The sequence below is a fragment of the Schistocerca serialis genome, chromosome 5 (genome assembly GCF_023864345.2).
Source record: "Schistocerca serialis cubense isolate TAMUIC-IGC-003099 chromosome 5, iqSchSeri2.2, whole genome shotgun sequence".
In the NCBI taxonomy this organism is placed as follows: Eukaryota; Metazoa; Arthropoda; class Insecta; order Orthoptera; family Acrididae; genus Schistocerca; species Schistocerca serialis.
This window is the reverse complement of record NC_064642.1, coordinates 315984469-315994355: the sequence shown is the minus strand read 5'-3', so window position 1 is coordinate 315994355 and position 9887 is coordinate 315984469.

Sequence of the window (9887 nt, the reverse complement as noted above, 5' to 3'; positions counted from 1 at the left end):
GACATTTTCTGTCATGGACGGCATCTCGTGACCTTCTTTTCACCATTCTGTACAGGGCTCACCAAAATGACAGTGTGATGTGCTGATGTTCTGTCTAGTGCGAATGCTCCACTATCTGACGGAGACAACCTATGTTCTACGCCAAAGTACCATTATCCAAGATGGCGGCGATGACGTCTTCCAAGATGGCGAATTTTGCCGGGAAGTTTGAATTTTGGCGGGAAGATAGGACAATTGGGCTACCTCCACTAACCTAACCCCACCTACCCTCCTTTCCCCCAGAAAAATGGCGGGAAGTTCAAATTCCAACAGGATAATGCATCACACCACGGTTATCTCTACTATACTAAGAAAATCGCGGGAAGATAGGTCAGTTGGGCTTCCCCCACTAACCTAAGTATTCCGACTGCCACCTCTTCCTAGGAAATGGCGCCAAGTTTGAATTTTGGCGGTAAAGAAAGGCCACTTGAGGTTTCTCTACCAACCTAAGAAAGTCGCGGGAAGATAGGTCACTTGGGCTGGTGGAGAGAGGAAGGAGTGTATTTTATTTATTTTGGAACAATTTATTTAGGGATGGAGTATATTTATCACAGTGATACAGAACACATGCTCTGACATGCCACACAGTATACAGACCTGCAAACTACTCCTAAATAACTAATGTATAATGCTGTACACACACGCCTGCTAATTGTAAACTGTCAAAATAACGCATTGCACAGCCTACTGACATGCAAACCACTCGTAAATAATGCAATACATTTACGTCCAGAGAGCCAAGCAACTCGTAAATTGTCAAAACAATTATCCATCTAAAAGACTCTGCAAAGATGCTTGCTAATTGTCAACTGTCGAAATCGTGCACCAGTCTTTATTTAAACAATTAGAGACAGCACGACCATCCAATGTGTTCACCAGGAGATCTGCACTACAACTGACCTAGTACACAGTACCACCATAAGAGGGCGCTGACGTCCATTCCGTGACGTAATCCAAGATGGCAGCCATGATGTCAGCTGATGATGCAATTACCGTTATCCAGTACACAGTAGCACCACCAGAGAGAGCTGCCGTCCGTTTTGTGATGTAATCCAAGATAGTGGTGGGAAATGGCAGGAAAACGACCCTGCCTGTGGTGGACATAAGTTTTTATTTTGCAGGCAATGTCTCCACCATGAGATCTAGACTCCAACTGACCTAGTACACAATACTGCCACGAGAGGATGCTGACATCCCTCCTGTGACTTAATCCAAGATGGTGGTCTGGAGAGGGAAAATTGCGCGAAAATGACTCAGCCTGCGCTGGGCTGCTGGATAGAGTAAGGAAGGAGTGTACTTTATTTATTTTGGAACAATTTATTTATGGTTGGAGTATATTTATCACACTGCTACAGCCGGCCGAAGTGGCCATGCGGTTAAAGGCGCTGCAGTCTGGAACCGCAAGACCGCTACGGTCGCAGGTTCGAATCCTGCCTCGGGCATGGATGTTTGTGATGTCCTTAGGTTAGTTAGGTTTAAGTAGTTCTAACTTCTAGGGGACTAATGACCTCAGCAGTTGAGTCCCATAGTGCTCAGAGCCATTTGAACCATTTGAACACTGCTACAAAACACATGCTTGTGGTCAAGCCACACAGATCACAGACCTGTAAACTACTCCTAAATAACGCTCTGGAGACACGCAAACAGCACCTAATTTACCGAATTAATTTCAGTACAGAAACGCAGATTCCTCCTAAACAATGCAGTACACAGATGTGCAGACACGAAATCAACTCGTAAACTGCCCAAATAATGCATAGACCTCCTCGCAAAATAATGCAACAGACACACAATCAACATAAGCAGACACCATCTACCACCCCCTGTCCAGTAGACCTGCAGCCCTGCGAAGTGACGCAGCCATCAGCTGTCAAACCAAGCACAGATACCCACTCACATGATGCGGTGACACCCCTTTCATACTTGAAACTTGAGAAATTCCTCTCGAAGTATGTGTTCACCTATGCACCATTGCTGACGTGACCTGGCGAGACCACAGACACTCCAGGGTTGCACGATCCATCACAGCTGCGAGCCACCACTGGATGCAGGTGAAACTTGTCTCTATTTTCAGGTATACAGTCAGTGTTATACTGACATCACAGAACTCCAAGGCGCCCTCAAGCAGCTCCCATATGTGAGACACCTCCGGTCAGTACGTGTCTTTAACATTGATGACACAGTAGCACAGGGCACGTTGTTCCTAGCACGACATGAGAGACGTGTCTAACCATGCTTAACTGCAAATAGCGCAGAATAACATCGAATGCACTCTTCCCAGTGGTCCTAAAATGATACCCCAGTCCTTCACGTGTTACCCTTCCTGCTTTCAAGACACAAAAACGTTCCATCTGCTATGTAGAGGCTCCTATATCCTAGCACAAAGGATGTGAATAAATCGAGCATTATGATTGGCTCTTATCGAATTTACCCACCGAATTACTGATGCCATTGGTATCAAAGCATCGTCCACCATTTCTTTCTTTCTGCACTCAGGACTTTCAGCAGTAAAATATTTTGCACAGATCATTAAATTGCATTGACAGTTAAACCCACAAAGTTATCTACATATCATCAAATACATAGGAGACTCGAAATAATATTGGAAACCAGGAACATATTTACCAGTGTAACTACAATTAAATATTATGATTGCTGCTACAGTCTGATGCCAATCTATGTACAGGTAATGCCTCCTCTTGATGGATGTGCTTCTGGAACAAATCTCAGTATCTATAGTGCACATAATTTTCCACGTAAATTATCTCTCTCATACCCTCACGGTTATTGATGTGCTGAATCTAAATGTCCCTCACGATAGACACACAGTCATCCTCTCAAGTCATGCCGCAACATAAAGCACAGTAACTTTACAATGCAATATATACACATTTTACACAAACAGTGCAGTTAGCTTTTATATCTGTACCACACCTGAGAAAATTATGGTGTGCCTACACTCGCACTGGCTGTATCTCACAATGCTCCTCAGTCCTAGGGAAGCACTGTCCACCTTTTCTTTCATTCTACAGACATATCATGCAGCAGCAAGAAACTATTTTACACTGAGCGCCATATTGCTCCGACAACTAAACCTCACAAAGTGTCATACATATCGTCAAATATGGAAAGACTCTTACTTAATTACAATGCTCTCCCACTGATGACAGGAGCTTGAATATTAGAGCGTGAAACCGATCTCCAAACCAGCAATACATTATCGCATACTGTGTCGATGTAGTAAACATACAATTCATATCCTCTGCCATACAAAAACATCTCTTTTACATCAGAAAGCCATCAGTGGATCGAAGTCACTCTCAGAACTGTTGTGCAAAGACTGGCTCGTCCCCCCCCTCCGGTACAAATGTGTTACTGTTTCTGGTCCACACATGACTGCTTGCTCGCATTTCTACACCCATCTCCAAACCCTGGGATTACAAGAACATATCTAATTTCGCATGGTTCACACACAGCACTCTATATATTTCTAACACCTTGATCATAATGCTTAATTTACGATCTATCTCTCTATGTATGAGAGTCACAGAGCATTCTCGCTGTCATAGGGTAAAATTAAAGAGTGAAAGACCCTCATCACAGTGTCATTGACCAACCCACCCCGCAGCACCGTAACTGAATTAATCTGCACCTGATCAGAAGAAGATCGCTACTCTCCACATCTCATGATTGAATGGAACTTTCCGAGTCCTCACCCATCCAAGTGCACGAGATTTCTCAAGATGCGCAATGTCGAGGAGCTCAGCACTCGTTATCGATGTATAGTAACAGATTTCAAAGTGTCGTGATGTAATAGCAGACAGTTGAAATGGTTCAAATGGTTCTGAGCACTATGGGACTTAACATCTGTGGTCATCAGTCCCCTAGAACTTAGAACTACTTACACCTAACTAACCTCAGGATATCACACACATCCATGCCCGAGGCAGGATTCGAACCTGCGACCGTAGCAGTCGCGCGGTTCTGGACTGAAGCGCCTAGAACCGCTCGGCCACTGCTCCCGGCACTTCCTTAAAACATTGGTTCTGTGTGATGTGAGTGCAATATAGCTTTCCAGTGATGTATAGCGCCCACTGTTCACATCCAGTCACGGTTCGGAAATTATACTATGCCTGGATCAGCCCTATGTAAAATGATCGTTAGTAACACCTCTTACAAGGAAACAGATAAATGCATAGCAGCAGCGTCCGACATTTGAAAATTACGAGTCATACCCTCACTAACGCTGTAAAATTCACGCTTCTTGTCAGGCAAATCTGTACACGGGCATTGCAGAGCCTCACAAGCACCTATCGCTAATTTAGCGATGACGCTAAAGTCTCGATTTTACACCCAGGAAGCGAGAGGGGGGTAGGGGGGGAAGGAGTGCATCGCATAAATCAAAGTTTGTCAAGAATGCATCATCAGTCAGCCATTAAATCGTGCCTCATTACAGCTCCATCACAATTGATCATCCCCTCAAGTCTCAGTTATCCTTTAACGCAGATCCAAGTAAGTTTAGAGCCGGTTGGTTCTCTGTCTTCCTGAAAAGCATCAAATACAGTAGTCAACTCTAGTGTATCACTGGTAGCTCAATAGACGTACAGTATAATGTTGCCTCGACGGAAAAAATTGACTGCCCCCCTGATTCCCCTCGTTTCGATGTCGACGCTTTCTCGGATTCCTCTGGTTGCCGCATACTTGTTCCCATATACAAACTGTTCGGCGCGAACCAGAAGATATGCAAGTACTTCCTCAATTTCCCCGCATTTCGATGTATTTTCGGTCAATTTATACTTATTCCCTCGTCATTTTTCGCAATTCTATCGATTTTATGTCAGATCTATCCATGCGATCATGACATAACCTCTCGTTCTATGTTCTAAAATTGCTTGTAAATGTAGCACAACTGCCAACACCTAGCCCAGATTCACTGATCAGGAGGCGTAATATAGCACTGTACTCGACTATATCCAGTCACCTCCCCATTTAATGATAAATGATAAATTCTCCCTACTTAGGTTGGCGCCAACAAACTATTTTAGCACTCTGAGAGAAAGTTGGTGATTGAAATTCGCGAGAAGGTCCAGCCGCAACGAAAAACTCCTTTGTTTTATGATGTCCATCACTAATCCTGTATCACGTTCGTGACGCTCTGTCTCTTATTTCTCGATAATACAAAAAAAAAAAAAAGAGAGAGAGAGAGAAAAAAGAATTGAAGAATTTTGACTTCCTCAGTTTCAACAAACATAGAATCAAAATATTACATATGCAAATAAAAGAAAACTTAACCCACCCACCGTTCGCTGCTTTTCTCAAGAAGTGATAAGTGGTTGACTACTACAAAAAAAAAAATCACTATTCTGCTGCTGATTCTAATTTTGTGAGACTCTACTCAAAAATCGTGTTGTAATCGGAATCGATGCTACTATTCGGACACTGCAAATAATAAGTGCTAAAGGGTGAAAACTGACGCAGAAGAACTGTATCTCTCGTGTTAAGTTGTCTGTTTTCAAGGGCTACAAGCAGATAAAGGGATGTCATGTAGTAGACACAAGCAGATCAGCTGCTTTCTATTTTTATTGTAAACTATAAATGAACTGTTAGGTTTTACGTTTTTCCCTTACATTATGTGTCAGGATTGTTCCGTTCTTCTCGTTTTCAATCTTTTAAAACAGATGGAGCATTGTACTTCATTGAAACCGCACTTCATAAGCTACTTGAAGACTAGGGATGACGTATTTCTGTAACACAACAGATATTCGATGACGACAGTGAGAAAATACCAAATAGGCCAGATGGGGCAAGTCTTGCACGCTGCATGTACAGGCGTAACATCTAACAGGTCACACCACATGGTAACAGGTACAGTACTGTCCCAGCAATGCTGCACCAATTCTTGTGCCATTTGTTTGTTGCTCGTCTCTATCCTCATTGTTATTAAAATGGCACTGATCGATTTTCCTATTTTCTATAATAACGCAATATTTCAGACCAATGCAGATTTACGAATAAAAATTCTACATCTACATGACTACCATGCAAATCACACTCAAGTATCTGCCGCAGGATTTATCGAACCACCTTCACAATGATTCTCTGTTATTCCACCCTCGAACTGTGGGCGGAAAAAGAACGCCTGTGTCTTTCCGTGCGAGGTCTGATTTCCCTTATTTTATTATAATGATAAATTCTCCCTACTTAGGTTGGCGCCAACAAACTATTTTAGCACTCTGAGAGAAAGTTGATGATTGAAATTCGCGAGAAGGTCCAGCCGCAACGAAAAACTCCTTTGTTTTATGATGTCCATCACTAATCCTGTATCATGTTCGTGACGCTCTGTCTCTTATTTCTCGATAATACAAAACGTGCTGCCCTTCTTTGAACTTTCTCGATGCACTCCTTCAATTCTATTTGGTAAGCATCCCACGCCACGCAGCATTACTCCAAAAGAGAACGGGCAACCAGTCTCTTCTGAGATCTGTTGCATCTTCCAAGTGTTCTGCCAGTCTTTGGTTCGTCTTCGCCACGACATATTCTGTGTTCTTTCCGATCGAAGTTGTTCGTAATTGTAATTCCTAGTCATTTAGTTGAATTTAGGCTTTTAAATTTGACTGATTTATTGTGTTCCCGAAGTTAACATATTCCTTTTAGCACTCATGCGAATGACCTCATACTTTTCATTATTTAGGACCAATTGCCAATTTTCGCACCCTACAGACAACTTTTCTAAATCGTTTTGCAATTAGTTTTGATCTTCGAAGACTTTACGAGACGATAAATGACAGTATCATCTGCAGACAACCTAAGATTGCTATGCAGATTGGACCCTAAATCGTTCACGTAGATGAGGAACGACAGAGGGCCTGTAACACTGCCTTGGCGAACGCCGGAAATCATTCTTGTTTTACCCTATGATTTCCCGTCAATTAATATGAAATGTGACCTCTGCGTCTGGAAAGCACGAACCCAGTCGCATAACTGAGACGATATTCCATATAAGCACGCAATTTGATTAAATGGTTCAAATGGCTCTGAGCACTATGGGACTCAACTGCTGTGGTCATATGTCCCCTAGAACTTAGAACTACTTAGACCTAACTAACCTAAGGACATCACACACATCCATGCCCGAGGCAGGATTCGAACCTGCGACCGTAGCGGTCGTGCGGTTCCAGACTGTACCGCCTTTAACCGCTCGGCCACTCCGGCCGGCCAATTTGATTACAAGCCGCTTGTGAGGTAAGATGTGAAAAGCCTTCTGGAAATCTAGATACACGGAATAAATTTGAAACCATTTATCGATAGCACACAATACTTCGTGTGAGTTTCACAAGAACGATATCTTCTAAATTCGTTTTGACTATGTGTGAACAGACTGTTCTCTTCGAGGTAATTCATTATGTCTGAACAGAATATACGTTCCAAAATCGTGCTGCTTATCGATGTTAATGACATGGACCTGTAATTTAGCGGATTATTACTTTTGCCTTTCTTGAATATTGATATGACCTGTTCAACTTTCCAGTCTTTGGGCACGGATTTTTCTTCGAGTGAGCAGTTGTATGCGATAGTTAAGTTTGGAGCTATTGTACCAGTTGTACCAGCGTGATCTGAAAGGAACCTAACTGGTATACAATCTGGATCGGAAGATTTGCTTTTATTAAGTGAATTAGAATTCAAAAATATTTACTTCGTCTTGTGTGGTGAAGGAGTTTCGGAAGGCTGCGTTTAGTAACTCTGCTTTAGCAGCACTACCGTCGATAGTATTTCCATTCCTATAGCGCAGAAAAGGGATTGACTGTGTCTTGCCACTAGCATATTTTACGTGGGACCAGGATCTCTGGATTTTCTGTAAGGTTTCGAAACAAATTGTTCAAATGTGTGTGGAATCTTATGGGACTTAACTGCTACGGTCCTCAGTCCCTAAGCTTACACACTACTTCACCTAAATTATCCTAAGGACAAACACACACACCCATGCCCGAGGGAGGACTCGAACCTCCGCCGGGACCAGCAGCACAGTCCATGGCTGCAGCGCATGAGACCGCTCGGCTAATCTCGGGCGGGTGGTTACGAAGCAAAGTTTCGTTGTGGAAACCCGTTACAAGTATCTCGCATTGAAGTCCGTGCTAAATTTCGAGCGTTTGTAAAAAAGGGTTTACTTAAAAACGAAAAATTTTAGCACCGCTGCTGTGGCTAATTGATATTACGGATTTTTATCCAGTTATTAATGAAAAATAAATAACCGAGACCAATCAACCACCGGAAAATACCTGTTATTCGTTACTAAAACACAGGTATCGGTTTTAACCGCTCGGTTTTTCCTATCCTTGGCAGATAGTGCATAGTCGAAATATCGTGGTTTTAGCATACAACGAACGGCTGCAAGCCCGAAATCTCCTCCAACAATGTCAAGTCGCTTCCTCACATGACTTGGGACTTTAGGCGCCGACGGTGGAGGACTACCTGGGCGCGAAGCACTACTACGACCTGGTGCTGGCGGCGAAGGCGCGGCGCGAGCAGCTGCTGCTGGCCGTGCAGAACCTGTGGCTGCGGCTGCGGGAGGCGGAGGCGCGCAGCCGCCAGATCCACACCAACCTGCAGGCCGACCGCCGCCTCGCCGCCGCCCTCGACGCGCGCCTCCACCTCTGCCAGCAGCACAAGGCCTCATCCTCGTAAGGCACACCCTGTCCAATCACGCGTTTACACTCAGCAAGCTCCAGGTTATTCGCCTTAACGCCAACTGTAAGGTTGTGGGGGTTTTTGTTTTTGATTACTCTTGAATTGAGTACAACTGAGTCGAAATGACAAGTTTAATGTCGCAATATTTCTCACCACATTACAGATTTTCACACAGTTTTCAACTGGCCAACATAAAAACAGTGCAATGGATACCGCATCTTGCCAACATCAAAAAGTGAAGTAAGTTTATACACAACAATGTTAAATATTAACTCTCTGAAAGAACATTAATCTTAAGCACAATATTATGAAGTCCAATTCGAAGTTTCTTTACATTAAACCGAAGCACAATAACATGAAAGTTTAATTAGACGTTTCTTTACAAAATTGCTCCTACACATATGTTATGATGTTGGTCAGTGCAACGTAAAATCGTCAGATTCCGGTTGAAGGTTCGGTACTATTTAGGATGACAATCAAGTCTACGGTGGATGGTTAGTCAAGTGACAAAAATGAGCGCAAGATTACCCAAGGCCGCTCGGGTTTACAATGGACGCGAGCAAGTGGTCCAACAAAGCTTACGCCTCTGTACGCGGTATTTACCTTAAGCTGCGACGTGCTGCTGTCTGCAAGACCGCTCTCTCCCACTCAAATTCCTACAAAACTTATCTGGCCTTTGCTGAACTTTCCAGCAGAAACTTTCCCTATGTTTCTCGTTATGCGAGAAAACATGTACTCAGCCCTAGTCTCGTTATGTAGCAATATACACGCGCATGGTTGCATGGTTGGAGGAGCGTGCATATTATAGAGCCCTCTCAGTTCTCGCAAGAACAATTAACTGATTTGGCTGGTTCCTTTCTCCACAGTTGGAGCTAAGCGTTGCTACAGCTAATTTTAGCTGGAGTGCAGCCACTGTGAACGCAGTGTCCACACCAGTTTCTTCCCTGCGTGGTAAGGAGCGTTAAGCGCTCCGTTCTGCACTTGACACCAGTTCAGAGAAGAGTCCCCTTCTTCAGAACTTCTCTCTTATCCTACTCGTGGCAAAACTGCCTCCCTCCACTTGGGTTCCTTTTTCACATCACAGCTTTCGTTCGACCAATAGGAGCGTTCCTCTCATTTTGTTGAAACACCTTCTACCAATCGCAACGTCCCTTCTATCAAAC